Raw genomic sequence first — 19,251 nt, 5'->3', positions numbered from 1 at the left:
ATATATATATATATATATATATAATTAAGGGTGACTTGTGTAGTTTTAGATAAGGATGAATTATTTGTGTAATTTCACTAAAATTCAGGGGTATCAATATAATTTACTCATAAAAAAATAATGATACTATTATAAAAACAATTTCCAGTACCAAAGTGTATCCAATAAAATGGTGATTTATTGGGATTTACATATCTGATTAAGTTATAATTACAAATTTGTAACCTTTTGAAAAAATATTGGGATTAACTGATTAAGTTATAATTACGAATTTGTAACCTTTTGAAAAATTACTCGTTTTATGGACGATGCTAGTTTTTAAACAATCATGTAAATGCCAGATTTACACATAGGTTTATTAATTAAACTACCAATTACATAAATAGTAAGAGATCTGCTTCTTAGGCAAACCAGTGTTGCTTTAGCTACATTATGTATAGTAAGGACATAAGGGTAGTGTTTATTGTTTGATTTGTATACTATTATTTTAGGAAGCATAACCAAATAACATGTAGTAATTCTGATTTGTTTCATATGGGAATGGGAAATGGAGGGTAAATTTGGAGAGAAATCTTTGGGTTACTTTAAACTAACCTTTGTTTTTGTTCCAAATCACCCTTTTATTTTGAGAAGTTATTACATGCTTTTAGATTAATTATTTGAATCACATCTTCATCATTGATTTGGAATGAACCCATCTAATTTTAAATCATTAATACATATGTAGAAGAATTTGTTTGAAAATTCTTGCAACATTTAATAATTTCTCCCACAACAAGTTTCGGTGGTAGAACAACGCCTTGTTGGAGCAAATTTACTTGATTGATGCACATTGATTGAATTATTATAGTTTTTTGGTGCAGTTTTTAAAAACTCGACAATCTGAGTGTCGAGTTTCCTTTTTCCCCCTTCTAAATCATACAAGTTCTTAGTGAAGAGGTACCATAGAGAGAGAGAGAAAAAGGGAGAGAGCATAAACTAAATAATTTCTGTATTGAATGAATGTAAAAGCCTGATTGAATGATTTGAGTAAGAACCCTTAATATACAAAATTTTCCAAAAAGGGAAACTAGCTAAGTAAAAAACTGTGTGAAACAAAAATAAAAGGAAAGAAAGCAAAATGGACCTGAAAGGCAAAGCCCAATACAAGAAAAGAAAGAAAGCTAAAAGCATGGAATTTCCAATGTTCCAGGAGGCAATCATGACCAGAGATGAAGGCAATGATGATCAAATCCTTTTCATCCCCCTTCAAGTTGGGCGATGGATATCCAGAAGCCCCAACTTGGATAAGAAACCAGGGAAGGAAGAAGAATGATGTGGTTTTGTAAAGACATCAGCCAACTATTGAGAAGAATAGATGGGAAGAAGATGAATGAGGCCTTGTTTGATCTTTTCTCTAACCACATGACAATCTATCTCTATATGTTTCGTTCTTTCATGGAAAACAGGATTATGAGCCAAATATATTGCTGATCAATTGTCACAGTAGACAAACGTTGGTTTGAAGAGGGAGTTGAAGATCATCAAACAAATACTTCAACCATTGGAGTTTAGTGACAAGACTTCCTAAAGCCTTGTATTTAGCTTCGGTGGAGGAACGACTAATAGTGTTCTGCTTTTTGGTTTTCCATGAAATTAGAGAAGCCCTAAGGAAAACACAATAACCTGTGACTGATTTGCATGTGTGTAGGCAACATGCCCAATCTGAATCAGCAAAGCCTGTGAGTGTGAGGTCATTGTTAGATGAGAAAAGGAGACCTTGTGCTGGTACTGATTTGAGGTATCGAAGAACACACATGGCAACCTTGTAGTGAGATTCCATGGGCTTGGCCATGAAGAGACTTAGTTGTTGGACTGGATACAAAATGTCAAGCCTTGATATTGTGAGATATATCAATCTGCCTACAAGTCTTCTGTAGCACGATGGACCTTTAAATGGAGAGCCTTGATCTAATTGCAGTTTGATGTAAGGATCAAAAGGGTTTTTGGAAGGTTTAGATGTTAAACACCCTGATTCTTCAACTAGGGATAATGTATATTTCCTTTGGTTGAGGTGTATGCCTTGTTTGGATCTTGCAACTTCTAAACCCAAAACATATCTTAATGTGCCTAGATCTTTGATTTGGAATGATTGATGTAGAGTGGTCTTGACAAGTTGAATTTCTTTCAAATTGTTGTCTGTTAAAACCAAGTCATCTACATAGACAAGGATGATGGTGAAGGAATTTGGGGAACCTTTAGTGAACAATGCTTGATCATCTTATGAATGAGAGAAACCCAATGACAAAAGTTTGGAGGATAGGGTATCATGCCATTCCCTACTGGTTTGTTTAAGCCCATAGAGGGACTTGTTTAGTTTGTAGACCAAGTTTGGATTAGGCAGGAGCAGTCTAGGAGGTGGCTTCATATACACCTCTTCATGTAAATCTCCATGTAGGAATGCATTATTGATGTCTAGCTGTTCTATGATCCAAGATTTTGCTGCTACCACAACCAAGACTGCTCTGACAGTAATGATCTTGACAACAGGAGAAAAAGTGTCAAAATAGTCAATACCTTCCATTTGAGTGTAACCCTTTGCCACTAGCCTTGTTGTGTGCCTTTCCAATGTGCCATCAACATTGTATTTGGTTTTGTACACCCATTTGCATCCAATTGGGTGTTTATCTTGAGGGAGTTCAATGAGGAACCAAGTATCATTGAATTTTCTTAATCTCCTAAATATCATGCTTAATGTTATGAGAAGCGTGAATTCGCCATTCACATCCTACACCGAAATGTGTACATTTGCCAAAATATTTATCTGGTTTGGACTCTACAACAACATAGTCAAATGAATTTTAATATGAAGTTCTTTAATAACATTCATTGTAGCTTGCTTGGTTTCAAACTGCATCCTAACAAACAAATCATATCATTAATATTCATTAAACCACTTGTTTGTCCAAAATCACGACCAACTTCAAAATTTGTGTTACGAAAAAATGATAATAGAGTAATATATGTTATACTACGAGATAAACCACCATCAAACTCAACCTCTTCATCTTCCATACATATTTCAATATATTCTTCATCACTAAAATCACTAACAATATCCTTACAATAATCATCTACATTTAAGAAGAAAAAAATAAAAAAATAAAATATAACAAATGGTAAATATACTAAAGTTAGGAGAATGAAATAAATTTTAGTAGTTTGATTAATACAATAAGGACCGTGTATGAAATAAATACCTCCAAATGAGAACAGTGTATGAACTAAACTTTTGAAGAAGGAAACTTTTGTCTACAAACTCTAATGAAAATATTGTCTATGTTTATAATTTTATGAACAACAAGAAACTATGTGTATGTGTTCATAGTTTGTGAAGAAAAAGGAAAGTTTGTGTAAAATTAGTTGCTTCTTGTGGGTGAATAAATAATACAAAAATTACAACACTTTACTTTCCTCCCAAACAAGAAACTCCAATTGGGTAGGCGATTTTATTTATGGAGTTTAAAAGGAAACAATAAACTTCAATTGGGTAGGCGATTTTATTTATGGAGTTTAAAAAGAAGGAAAACTCCAACTATAACGTGGAGTATAATAAAATAAGATTTTAAAGAAATACTCCACTGTTATTGACGATTTTGGAGTGAGAAATTGAAAAAAAAATACTGTGATACTCCATTCCAGTTGCCAAAATTAATATAACATGAATATTTTGTAGACTCTATAACGAGGTTGGCGAGACTTGTATGATTTAGAAGAAAAAAAAGGAAACTCAGCATTTAGATTGTCGAGTTTTTAAAAAGTATATCAATTTGATTATAAATTTAAAAGGTACACTAAAATTATAATAATTAAGTCAAAGTGTACACCCAAATAAATTTGCCTCTTGTTGGTATATATAAAAGTGCTGAAAATGGGAGATCCCAAAATGATTTAGAGCATTTACTGTAGTTGTTATTAACAGAATAAGAATTTTTTTAATAAATTCTTCATTGTGACATTCTTATTTCTTGAGTTTTATTTTTAAATAAGAACAATTCTTGGTGAGGAGAGATTGTTTTTATATGTTGTACATACTTTATTTATTTTATATATTTTATTTATCTTTTAATGTATTATGTTGTAATTTCTGTTATATTTTGAAATTATTTTTAACGTATTTTAATTAATACAATTTTTTGTTTTATTTATTCATATACATGTAATTTATTTTTACAATTTACAACAAATAAATTATATTTTTACTTATAATTTATTTATAATAAATTATAGTGATTTTTAATTTATTAATAAATAAATAAGTAATTATTTTTAATATTTTGTTATATTTATTGTAAAATATAAAAGTATCGGTAAGTTGTGAGACCCAAATAAGAATAAGAATAATTTTTGCCATTATGAGAAAAAACCAAATGTAATTTTTATTTTATGGAAAGTTGTAATAAATTATAAAATAATATGTGAATCAAAATAAGAATGAAAATTTTGCTTATTACTTGTGAAACTCTTAAAGGATAAAACATTTTAACAAATCTTAAAGTAATAAATTTACATATTTTGAATGGACATAGCACTTTAACACTCATGCTTAAATCTTCAACAAAGCATTCCATTCTTTCCAAAGTTCATATATGCTTTTCAACTTTAGCTATGGTTGAATAGATTAAGGAACTTGCCATCGTGTCTCTTGCCAGAACTCAATCTTTTAACGCGCATTTCTTCCCCACTTTTTATAAAATGAAGTTTATTTAATCAATAAGTTAGACCCACTTTAATCAAACAATAAAGCAATAGAAAAAAAAAGACCTCGAGGTTTGCAATTATTTTAGAAGCATATGAGAATGAAGGAAAAAAACTACATAAAGCAAACCCACTACCACTAAAATGGGTAATGATGAGTTAAATGCTTCAAAAACAAAAGAAAATACAATATCTTAAGATATATTTATCATTTTAATTAAAATAAAATAATATTATTGTTATTGAAAACAAAAGGGTACCTAAGAAAATCAATAATGTTCCTAAAAAATATACCTTTCTTCACTTGTTAAACCAATGCCTTTTTTGTCACCAAGTTTAGTATCCTCTTCTCCTTAACGACCAAGAAACTCTTGTATACTTAATAACAAACTCAAACATGGTCCATTATTTTTCTTATAGTAACACTTAAGAGTTAAGACAAAGGCATAAGAAGCATAGAAAATAGTGGAGTAAACAAAGAAAGTGAAAGAAATGGGAGCTGATTGGGGACCAGTAATTGTTGCAGTGGCTTTGTTCATTGTTTTATCTCCAGGCTTGTTGTTCCAATTTCCTGCAAGGATTAGAGTGGTGGAGTTTGGTAACATGAATACTAGTGGAATTTCAATTTTGATTCATGCTATTATATACTTTTGTATACTTACTATTTTGGTTGTTGCAATAGGTATTCACATACATATTAACTGAATCTATATTCTCCTTAGACACATTCCAACTCTCTCATAAGAATGTTTACATTTACAATTTTTTTCCTACTCTTTTGATGTGTTAGATTTCCCTTGATTTTCTTCCCATAAAATTTTCCCATGTGGGTTTATTCTGCTATCATGTATCAAAGCTGATCAATTGTTCAAATGAAAAAGGTAGTATGATTATAGGAATTGTATTTTTTTTTTATTATATAATTTCACTTGTAACATTTGTCTAGCGGTATAAGATCCGATAGGTTAGGGTAAGGGATGCCGAATTTGGTTCACTTTGAAGTTTCAACTTGGACCTTCATATATCTTTGCTGTTATTCCTAGCTATAAGAGGAAAGAAACATTGTAATTGGAGCATGTTTGATGATTTTATCATGCAAATTTGTTTGTAATTTGAACTATTTTCTTCTCATACAGCAAAACAAGTCAAGAATGTAAATCCAAATTGGAAACTCTACATTCTAACCTTAATTCATCAGAGTAACCAATTGAATAGTTATATGTCAAAAATTTGATTTTTGTAAGTAATACTTGTTGGATCAATGAATTTCGAAAGAAATTAGTTTTTTACGTATAAGCTGTGGAGATACTCTTGGTAATATAAAAAAATATGTAATAATTAAAGTTTATTGAGATCATCATAACAAAATTATAAAGAAGAAGAAAAATTATTCAAGGCTATTTTATATCTCTTCACAAGCAGGTAAATGTATAATTTATAAATAAATAATTAATGTTATCTTAAACTTTCTCACAAATAAGAAATTTGTTTTCATAAAAAGCAAGAAATGATGATATAAATCAGTTTAGTCCAACCTTGGACTATATTATTTAATTGTTAATTTCCATCATTTTCTTTGATGACAATTAATGGAATTGCTGATAATGGCACATTAAACTTTATGAAACGTGTAATTTGAGGGTATTTTAAAATCAATAATGGAGTGGTATATCAAGAACTTCATCATCCCTCCTTGTCATTCACAATCCCAAATTTATGTCCCTCCAAATATGGGACGAATGAGATAATGATATGACTTGGTAAGAGTTCCATTCCTTCAATATTTTTAAGGTAAAGTTAATTTGAATTAAATGAAAGGTCACTTGATGAGTTCCCCTAAGGAAATACTTTAGATTATTGTTGAATTGAATAAAATAAGTGTTTATGGCTTTTGGGATTGTGGATATGCTAGGTTGGTAGATTAATAGGAAAAAGTAAACATTGGTTGTTTATGTTCCAATGAAAGTCTAAATTAATGAAAAAAGAAGAAGAACCAATTAGTTTTATGATGACTTATTTTTATGGCTATCAAGGAAAGTGAAATTGATAGAATAAGTGAAAACATATGATATGGTGATAAAGGTTGTCACACGTAGAGTATTCTTATCACTATAATTCATTTATTTCATTTAATAAAACTTCTTCATGTCACATATCACATATCACATGTCACATTTTCCTCACATTTTTTTCACATTTTTTTTCTTTATGCCACATGTCACTTCCTCCTCATATTTTCTCCTCCTAAAATGTTCTATGTTATTAATTAAAAAATAAAAAAACTCATTCATGTCACATGTTACTTCCTCCTCACATTTCCCCTATATGCCATATGTCACTTCCTTCTCACATTTTTCCCCTCCTAAAATATTCTATGTTATTACTATGTACCTTCCCACATTATCCTTACTTTTTATATATTTTATATGTTAATAATTTAATACTAATTAGCGTTTGATTTTTGTTATATTAAAATACAATAGACACTGAACACATTACGTGAGATTGAAATCATTTTTCACATCCAAACTATTTCTTTACATTAATCTATGTATATTATTTAATGTTTACCATTAATTTAAGAATAATTGTATTTTTCACCACATCAAAGTTTTGTGACACTTTTCCTACTGAATTTTAATATTTTAGATTATTTGAATTTTAATTTTTCTCTATTATAATTAAAAAAAATCAAATTCCAAATAGAAGTTTTTTATAACTTTTAAATATATTCATAATAAAAAAATTCATATAGTATAACAATTTGATTTCCATTTTTTCATTAAAAAAATTGTATTTAAAATTGAAAAAATCATTTCATTTTTTATAAATTTTAAACTATTTATTTTAATAAAAATAATATGGTATCATTTTTCAGACTTTCAGTTTGCTATTTCCATTAGAAAATTCAAATTAAAAATTGTCATTTATTTTCTCTATGTGCTTGAACATGCAAATATATAGGTAAGATATGTATTCTTAATAATGTAAATGTATGAGTAATATGTGTGTTTTACCTATGCGAATGCATAAGTAATATGTGTTTTCTTAGTAATGCGAATGTACAGATAACATGCGTGTTTTTAGCCATGCGAATGTACGGGTCACATGTGTGTTTTTAACAATACAAATGCATGAGTGACATGTGTTTCTTAACCATATAAATGTATATGTAATATTTGTTATTAATCTTGCACCAAACAAGTATTGCCCCGTGCTAATGCACGGGTAACTTGCTAGTTTCTAAGTAAATTAAGTAACTTTTCTACTTTTTACTCTAATGGTGCAACTTACCTTTTATCCTTAAATGAACTTCATCATTTGTCTAATTTCAACAGCGCTCACTCAAACGAGCGCTATTAAATGATCGAAACTACATATTTAACATCGTTCATTCAAGCGAGTGTTTCTAAATGTCTACTTTCTACTTTTAATAATGCTCACTCAAGCAAACGTTGTTAAATGTTTTCTTTCTACTTTTAACAACGCTCACTCAAATGATCGTTGTTAAATATCCACTTTCAATAATGCTCACTCAAACAAATGCTATTAAATGTCTACTTTTAATGACAATCACTCAAGCATGTCTCATTCATTACTCAACCCACTCATTTCATTCACCCCTTCAATTCTCTCAGTCATTTCACTAAAACATTCAACTCCCAACTCTCTCAAAATAATCACATGATCACTCACTCTCTAATTTCGCCTTCCATTTTCTCAAATTCATTATACCCATTTTGCATTTCATTTCCCCTTTTCATTGTTAGTTCTCATTTCTCTTTCTTCATTTTTTATATATTATTGTAAGGGATTTATAGAAATAAGAATCATACTCCAATTACAAAACAATTCTTTATTTAGGAATAAAAATATCTCTCTCAAGAACACTAAAGTTTCTGGACGGTCCATTTATTGTTATAGACCACTACTAAAGATTCTCTTAAATGTCATTGCATAATGTAAAGAGAAAATGGAAAAAAGCAAGCAATATGAGAATTTCGCGTGGTTTAGGAATCCGAAGTCCAGAACTACGAGAAACACTTTTTAAATCACATGAAATTATGAAAAATTATGGGAAATTTGACACACACTACCAACACTTGTATGAGTACAATAAGAACTTATAATATTGAACTTATAAGTTAGACAAAATATTAGACCAACAAAGCCAATGCCAGTGCACCAAAATTAGGAAGCACCTAGCAAAATGACCGAGCCATCAAGCCAACGCAGTGCACCAAGTTTGAGTAACAGATCGAGGAACATGCGCTAGGTTGCACAGATGCTCATTCATCATGACCGAGGAATATGCGCTAGTAATGGAATTTGTGCAAGACAACCTGACCGAGAATGACCTAGAGGAGCTTGCACCAGGAATGGACCTTGACTGAGACATATTGTCTCATATGACTGAGACAAAAACCACTTCACTAGGCCATATGACCGAGGATCAAGGAACAAGCTACACACCTCCTTGGCCACAATAGAACCAACAAGGGCCAGACCAACCAGGCCACATATGAAAGTGCAAGTGTCAAGAGAGCGCTTTAGTTTGCTTATGTTTTGATGAAGACAAATGACTTAGTGAAAGCTTAAAGACAACTCAACAAATCAACATTCCAAAGATTCAAGAGCTTCATGTCTAGGCTAGAGTCTTATATGTGTCTTAGTTATTGTGTCTAGGTTAGGTAAACCTAGATGCAAATCTCACAAAGTCTAAAAACTATCATATCATTTGCATGTGACATGTCATCTAGTTTATTATATGTTCATGCATTAATCATACATGTTATTTGTGCATATTAGGCATAACATAAAAGGTAAAACATGTATAGTTGATAAGCATAACATATAAGTAGTTGTCTATGCTTGGATCATTCGACCCGTCCCTTATAACTATATATCAAGAATAGTTGAATAAGTACCTATCAATACTCATTATGTTAAGCCTACATAACTCAAATGCCTACAAGTAGCCCACACAACATATCCACACCACTTATCATATGATCATTATTCCTTACCCTTTGTTTCATTGTTTAATTCTCTTGGATAGGGAATGACTATTGTGACGAAAGTGAATGACAATATGACGCTAAAGAGTTAGTTATTGTATTCATTTTTATGTGCCCTTTTGAGTATTGGCATGTTGACACTTGACAGTTTAAATTGTTTTGAAATTTTCAATGTCTTCTATAATTTTCAGTCACATGATTGCGATAGTTTTTAGTTTGAAGGATGCAATTTACCGTTTGTAGTTTATATGTTGATGTATGTGGCATGTAGGTTTTAGTTGAGTTTATATACAAATTGTGATAAATTTCATTGTGCATACTTAAAGATTTGAGAAAAAAAGCGATGTTTGTCATTTTGTCCTTTAACAACCCGGACCTATCTCTATCTTGACCCGTCTTATTTTGGACTTGTCCCTCATGTCCCATCCTAATTAGGGACGAGTTCTGGTTCAAAAATTGACCCTATTAATATTTAGGGATGGATGAGGGACATGCTTAACACGTCCTAACCCGTCTCACGCTCACCCCTATCTAATACCATGTTAAAATTGATAAGTCATGCATGAATCTTCTTGATAAACAAGAAAGATAAGAAAGAAAGCTTAAACAAAACTTAAAAGAGAAGAACCAGAAAGGATAAAGAGTGAGTTGTTACTTGAATAATATTTATCATTGATTGAATTAGAAAGATGATACAATGATTTATATATGGAAAACTAGAAAAAACTAACAACTAACTATCTAACAACCAACTATCTCAATAATACTTTAACACATACAATGATGACACACATAAGGCCATCCAAGGAAATAGATGCATGTATAGTTGCACAAGTAAATAGAAGTATTTATTTATGAATAGACATATATGTTTTTTTATTAATGAGTAAACATGGTTATTTGCTATAAGCATGAAGAAAAATATTCTTTTCTACATTCTTCAACGTTTTCTATTATCTTTCTCTTGGGTGCTTGAATGATTTCTAGAGACATTTGCCATAATTCTCTCAAGTAAACACTACAAGAAAAGTTCCTATTAACCACACTTAATCACCCACACTAAGTGACCTGTGTCAAAATTAATATAGAAGCCCATAAACTTGCTACTCTAACTGGGCCTCTCGCAAAAAAAGGCAACAAAAAAACCCTATTGTTTCTTTATTTTTCTTTCTCCTCCTCCCTCATTACTTAATTTTTCTTTCTCCTCCTTCATTTCTTAATTTCTTTCTCCTTCTCCCTCCATAGAAAATCGCCCTAAATTCAGGTTCATTTTCTCAAATCCAACATCAATCACTCAACTTCAATCTTCCATCGCTCAAATCCCGTTTTTGCATATTTTGGATAAAAAAACTATTCATTTGTAATTATATGTTTTTGGAACGTGTAATACTCATTTCCTAGCGTTAAAACAAAAGTACATACAAGACAGTCATATACGTTCTTGGTTAATTACAACTTATGTTAGAAAAATATCATATATTTTTTTTCTTCTTATAAAGAAACATAATGTTTATCTCAAGACTTACTTATGTATCATACTATATAATTAACAGTAAAAGAAGTATAGAATTTTTTTTCCATATAGCATCACCATAACCATAGGCATTAGAGTACTCTCTTAATACCCTATCTATATACATACATATAAATAGGTTTCAAAATATCACACTCCCATATAGAATACATAGTCTCTGATCACACCATCCTCACGTACACTCCAACAAAGTTAGGGTAGATATATATACCAAAAAGAAGACCATGAGACTAGATGTACTGTACACTGGAACTACAACTTCCAAAAATAATAATACGAATATGTCATACATAACCAAACTACCAAAGTCTTGACCCAACTTCCCCATACTAGTTCCCTCCCTCACTACCCTCCTCAGGGTACTCCTCTGGAACATCCTCGTCACTGGAAATAGATATGATGCCATATCTGACAGTAGGCTCGACAAGTGCATGAGAATCCACCAGGGAAGAAGATAATCGGGTCATGTTCCTGGGCCACAAGTATCAGCCTCGTTACCCTAACCTTGTCCATATGCCCTATGAAAAGGAGACCCTAGAGTGTACTCCGGAATCCCTCTCACAACATGAATGGATGAACGAGTGTAGCTCTCCGCTGGAGAAGTACACCAATAGCACAGACATGTCTTGGTTCCCCGAGTCGTCTGAGGACGACTAGCCTGGACTATAGGTGGTCTCTGCGTAGGACGTCTCACCGAAGAACTCGGTATGTCATGTGATGGGTCAGCCTACAACTATCATAACGGGAGGAACCAAAAGAAAAACCAAGAGGAGTTGTAGGTGGAGAAATATACTTTGCAGGAGTAGGAGGAGGTACCGGTCGTAACTCATAGCCATCTGGAATATGCATGAGATATACCGCTGGCACAGTAGAGCGATGGGGGAGTGGTGCTCAATACAGGTCTGAATAAGTACTTCAAATCTCTAGATCTCCCCGATACACCGCTCAATACCATTCCACCTCAACCTCTCCTAAAGGGAGTGGTATGATCTCTATCACACACAATGGAGTCAGAAAGGAGCATTGGAACCCATCACTACCTGTAATATTAAACTGGAGAGTACGTATCTCTATATTATGATAAACAAATAACATACAATAAAAACAAATCATATAAATAAATTCATGTAATAACGAAGATATCATTCTAATCATATGCATGATAATGATGTTATGATGAACATAATATCTATTTTGACGAGACTAATGAATCTCTAGATGAGTGCATGGAGAAATGTCTCATAATTGGGCCCCAACTAACAAATCAACAACAATGTTATCGACATTGGTCGAGCCCGACCAGTCCTATATTGTTCTTAGGAAGCGAACAAGATGAATACAACATTGTGCCCACCATTGATAACCAAAAAGCATATAACTATCATGCACTCAATAGCGCTGGAATACCTAACGGTCGGCAAAGATAACTATCGCATCATTCTGAGCATGCTACCTTCAAGGGGGTGTCAGAGGTCACTGTAGTTACTGCAAAGAGTTCTATCGACTCAAGGGAACTATCCTATTCCTGAAAAATCAATCTCCATACACAATGTCCCCTCAACCAAATCACTCAGACAAGGTACCCCTCTAGGTTCACAATACAATTCTCACAGTGTCGTATCTTCTCGTACACTATGCTACAATAGTAGACATAGCAATGTGAATACTCTGATTCATACAAAACATGACTTTTTCATTCTTTTAGAAATATCAGGGGGAACCTTTTTAGGGTAAAGTTAAAAGCCTTTTGAAGAAGAAAATAATTCCGCAGATAAAATAATATTGACCAGTTTAGAAAATGAATTAGAAATGACATTTCTCATATCATTCTTCAAAATAATTTTACAATTAACTTTGAAACACGCTAACTTGAGTAAAACTCAGAAAAATTGTTCCCCCTTCCTTCTTCATCTTATTTTTCAAATACATAGTCTTTTATTTTAAATTCTATAAGGAATGTTCATATGTCATGCCATGAAACTTAATGACAGTTCAACAGTCAATTTAGTAAGATTTCAACAGTTCGACATTCAACAAAATATTCAAGTAATCAGTACTTTTATAACAATTATCAGTAACAAAAATCAAATTCATCTAATGACATAATCATTAAATCCAACTTAATAACTTCAATCAATCATATCAATTATAAATTAAATTGAATTGAATTACGAACAACGAAGTCTCGCTACTTATTTGTTTGCGACCACGGAAATAGTATTCGACTATATATGTTTATGGCCTAGCTTAGAGATGCATGAATATCTTTGATATAATTTATAAGCTCATATATAAATACACTTCTCTCCATACCTTCACCTCTATCGGACTTAATGTTCCTTTATTACAGCTTGCCTGAGTGTAGAGTACTTGATTAAGTCTTAAACGATTAATTTCGATATTTCTAATTTCGTTAAGATTATATGGAAAAATAACTTAATGAGTCTCTATACTTTAGATTATATCCAAATATTTTATTTGGATATGATTAGAGTCTTAACTTGACACGAAGAGATTTTAGAGATATTTGTCGGCTCAACAACTCAGAATTGATCTAAGAGGCCCTAGTTCGCTCTAGAATGATTTCTAAAATTCAACAACTTGGAATAAACATTAAAAACTTCTAGGACAGAATTGGTATTGTTATATTTGGACTCAAATTAGAGACTCTAACAAATTTTAGCACTTTCAGAACCTAAAATTTCAAATTGAGTTCACGACAAGGTAATTAACCTCTCGTCACCTTCAGGCTTTCAGAAGTGTTTTATAATTCCCTAGGAGTTTTTCATAAGTGTATTATAATTCTCTCGTCACCTTCATACCTAAGCCATTTGAGACATTACCAAAGAGTTTTGGAGCTCTATAGGTCTTACCCGTGATTTTGACGATGTTTCGGCTTCTAGGTTGTTTTGAAACTTATGGGTAAGCCTTGAAACCCATGGATTTTTTACATCAAATTCAGAAACACACATAGGGCAGAATCATAATTACAACATAAGCACATGCATGTGATAACTTTTCAGTCCTAAGAGTTTCTAAGCACCAAACAACACCTAAGACACCTTTTTTGATCCATCAGCAATACAAGGAAGTGGGTTAGGGTTTAGGGACACTTAAGCCACGAATTACAGCAGTCCAAACCTGCAAACACCTAAGAATTTCTAGCACAATTGGAAGTTTAGAACTCAACTACAACACCTAAGAACACATGGATTCACTTAGCACATTGGGCAGAATTTTGAAACAGACAAAACAGTATTTGCATGCTAGAATTTATAAAATCAGAGTTCAAAATTGAATTTCCCATAACTTGAAATGGTTGACTACCTCCTTGTGTGAAAATCTAGAGAAGAAAATGGAACCAAACCACAATCAACTCACTTTAAAGCTTCACCTAGCTCATGGATGATCAAGAGAAGAAATAAGTCATAAAGAACCTAGATATTGAAGAATAAAGGCCATAGACATGATCACCATACCTTATAGACTCTGAATTCTCACTTTCATGTGAGCTTGAAGAAGAAAATGGAGATTTCCCCCCTCCCCCTAAGGCCACGTGAGAGAGAAGAAGAAGGAGTTTGTGGTTTATCTTTTTCTTTGTGGTGTTATGACTAAAATCAAAGCTATGGATGCCTTATATAGATAGTGGACCAGTTAGTGGGCTGAGTGGAGGAGTGATTAATGGGTTAACACAAGATTTAGAGGGAGTTTAAGTCACTTGGTGGAAGCTAGACATCTATATGCATGGCAATTTATTGATTATTCTAGTACTACCTTTTTGTAGTGCAGATATGTGTTTCTTGCATCCTAAGATACCTCTAGATAGTTATAAACATTGTCTAACTGAGGATAGATGATATTCCATACTTTTATAGGACCAGCAGGAAAGGTTACATGCACTCTCAGGCAACCTAGTTCAAAAGTTTCACTAAAACTATCATTTTTCCTAGTAACTTTTGTCTAAGTTATTTATCATAGTAAAGCACTAGGATAATAAATTTTCATTCTTAAAAACTCAATACTAAAGTTTTATCATAAGTTTATTAGATTAAGTGGCTACTCAGGCCATTTTCTTAAACTCCTAGACAACGCACTTGCCAACGGGTAGACCCTAAAACTTGGGCAATTGAACTTTTAAAACTAAACTAACTTATTTTTCTTATTTTAAACTTAAATCTAAGCTTAATTCTATACTAAGAATTAATATATATATATATATATATATATTCTCATATTTTCAACATAATTCTACATTAGGTTACTTGTTATCTAAGTAAGCCAATTCTCACTCCAATAGTCCTTATTCTGGACATATCTAGCAAACAAACATCTTTCCATTATCACCAAAAATATATTCATATCCATATATGTGTATATATATATATATAGAATGAGCAAATGAACCATGTGTTTTGTATCAATATACTACGTGTTTGTATTTATTGGTTAAGTTTTTCTTGTCAAAGATGAGCAGCTAGTTATAGGTTTTTGTTGATGGAAGTGATGAATTTTTTCCAGATGAACGATGTTGATATTACTTGCGATTTAGTTCTCATAAGATAAATCAAGATGATTAATTAGATCCATCTTATGTTACAAACATTTTCTAGAAGTTTCGAATTGTCAATTACAGAAATGTTTATTATTAATTTGTGATTGATTGCTAATTATTTAATTAAAGTCGAGGAGTCCTACTAAATTTAGTTTCTTTCAACTTTTAAAATTGCAAAGAAGGTTTTACTAATGGTTTATTGAGTCTATACTAGAATTGGAAAATTGAGCAAATGGGTAAGTGATCTCTGAAATGCATATACTCAATTGTCTTTAGATGCTTTCTCCACATATTAAAGTTAAAAGTAGGAGTTTAATGCTTGCAATGCTTTCTATGTGGATGGCAAGTTTAGCTCTTCTGTTATAAATTTGTCATTCATCATGTTTCATATATAGTGCTATGCTGCTAATATTAATTTGAAAAAAAAATATCATTGTAGGAAGCTTCTATTAAAAGAATGGAAGCCACAATGATAAAAGAATTTATGTCACATGTGAAAATTCTCTACAGGGTTCATCCTACTAATCTGGTAACTTTTTTTCTTGTTTATCAAAATATTGTTAAAGAGGTGTAGAATGAAAAATATTGATTGCACAAAACCCATACTTTCATATATACATATGTGTCAGTATCAGAGTGTATGCATGCAGAAAATAGGATAGGATTTTAACTATCATCAAACAATATCATTCACTATGATAATGTGAAGGGATTTGTATCAATATACTACATAGTAAGTTAGTTATCTGCATAAAGTGTTCTAAGTTCTTACTATCATTCAAATTTAGTGGTGCAACATTTCCCCAAGTTTATATCCACAATTCCATATATTCACACCAAATTTAGTTCTTACTCTCAGCTTTTATTTCACATCATTGCTTCTACAAGCCAATATCATCTAGTTTGAGCCATGACATCATATTAGCCTCGAGCGCTGTCTACCACCGCCATCCTAGTTAATTTGTTATTGGATTTGAGTTATATCAATTTTTTTATCTTTACTTTTCATTTGGGTGAACTCAAAGTTGAATCTGAACAATGAGATAACAAATTTGATATGTAATGTATGGTTAGAGAAAAAATTAAAAAGAAATTGACATGGTTGTTTTGTCTGCGTAGGAGTTAGATGTGCATTAGAAAAGTATTGTGCCATTCTAAACCTTTGGATTCTCAAAAAGGCTTCAATTAAACTTGCCAGAGCTATAATCAAGATCAGAACCCCTCAATGGAAATCCAAGCACTAGCAAAGCCTTGGATTTTTCAAAAGGCTTGTTTGCCTCATGGTTGGACACTTCAATTGTTAATGCTCCTCTACGCTTCAACCACGTCATCAACGCTCATTTATAGGTAAATGGATCTCCAATTTTGTAGATTCTTCTTTTTAATTTTGTCAATTTGTTTCTAGTCTTGTATCTCTCAACTATATTATATTTGTTAATTTATCAACGGTCTTGGGTAAATTTGGTTCTTGTAATTAATTTTTCATTCATTGTTTAGGATTGATTATTTATGATTTAGGAATTTTTTTTTTGCAAGCCTTTAGATGCTTTGTTCTTTTAGGAATTTTCAAGGATTGAAAACCACTATTTCATGAACAAGGGGTTCTTACCCCCATATTCATTCATGTTAGAGGCTGTTGATAAAATTAGGCATATCAACATCGTAATTGTGCAAGTAAATAAATTTGTGTTTTTGTGTAGGTAAATAAGTTTATGCTTTTGTATAGGTAAATAAGTGTGTGCTTATATGCTTTATCTTCATTCTTAATAATGTATGGAAGGTATGACATTTGCAGTTGGGGATCTTCATAAAGCTCGGCCAAAGGCAAATTTTAGGGTAAGATTGTAAGAACTATAATATTATTTTATATGCTTTAGAACTATAATAATTACATTGTTATAAGTGTTGGAAATTTGAATTGTGAAACACAAAATGAGTATTTAGAATGCTATTATACATTCCAGTGAATTGTTATTAATTTTCATTTTTGGATTTTCACATTTTTTAGGGGGTTATAATTTGTCCTAATACGTTTTGTTTTTGAAACTACTGTGAGAAGTACTAAAACTTTGAATTGTGAAACCTAAAATGAAATAAAGTGTTAACTATTAGATAATCAAGTTTTGTTTGTGATGTGGTTGTGAGAAGTTCTTAACAATTTTGAAACATAAAATGAGGTGCAATGTGCACAAAGATGGAGTTCAAAACAGAGTTAAATATTGTTGTATTGTGAGAAGTACTTTGAACTCTCTTGTAAGAATACACAAAATAGAGTTCAAGCATCTACCATTTTGGTCCTTTCATATAATAGTGATATATAAAATTTTGTTTTGTAATGCTTACTCATCATTTCTTCTATTTTATTTAAAGTGATCGTTAGATAGTTGTTTCATCTTAGTTCACCAGTTAAGTACTAAGGAGATTGATTATAAGCTTTTTTAAACTTTATCATGGAGTGGCTTGAATACTAACATGTTGAAAAATAAACTTATCTGATATTCTATTTTTTATGCAGCTTTGAAGGAACTCTTCACCTATTACATGGAAGCATGGAAATTGTGGTACTCGAAAGTTGCCGAAGAGGCCAATACAAGTTTTCTTATTCTAGTTTACAAATTAACGAGTTATCCACTTTCACTCAAGATATTTCATAGTCTTAATTACATTTGCTTACATATTCATGAACTTATATTAGTTTAATATATTTTTTTATTGTGATTCATCACTAGCAATAATGAATGTTGCATTTTGTAAATTTATATGAGTGCTTATCTAATGATATGATTCTTTTATTACTATTGTTATTAATTTAACAAATACTTAATTTTTTATTTAGAAATTTATTATTATATTATTGAGTGTATAGGTTGTTAGCTGATGGCTGCAATTTTGGAGGAAAATGTATGAAAAAATTGACTAATTAAAATATCATCCAATTTGCCACGAGTCATTTGTGACAATCAATCATGTAAACCCATTTCCCATGGCCATGTGGCAAATTATCATGTAAGGTCATTGGCCACGGGTAAAGCCGAGGCGAGTGAAACAGGTCGTGGCTGTATAAATGTTACCACGATTTAAGAAATATAGCTATAACAACAATTAACCGTACCCAATATTTTGCTACGCCTAGTATTGCTACTGCAGAGCAAACTATGACCTTAAGTGCCCCAAATCAAGCCAACAAGGTAAATCAGTCCATTACATTTTACCTTTAAGGGAGTATCCAAAATGACATCATAATCACAATTGCAACCACATTAACCTCAATTTTCAGCAATTGCGGTAATATTTTCCTTCAATTTTACTCGATTATGGTAAATGTAAGGCAACCATCACTACAATAACAACTTAGATGATTGGATGTGAGAGAAAGAAAAATATGTTTTTGATGATCAGGTAGTTAGGTT

This window comes from Lupinus angustifolius, chromosome LG03, assembly GCF_001865875.1.
Source record: "Lupinus angustifolius cultivar Tanjil chromosome LG03, LupAngTanjil_v1.0, whole genome shotgun sequence".
Taxonomy (NCBI): domain Eukaryota; kingdom Viridiplantae; phylum Streptophyta; class Magnoliopsida; order Fabales; family Fabaceae; genus Lupinus; species Lupinus angustifolius.
This window is presented reverse-complemented; position numbering follows the sequence as displayed.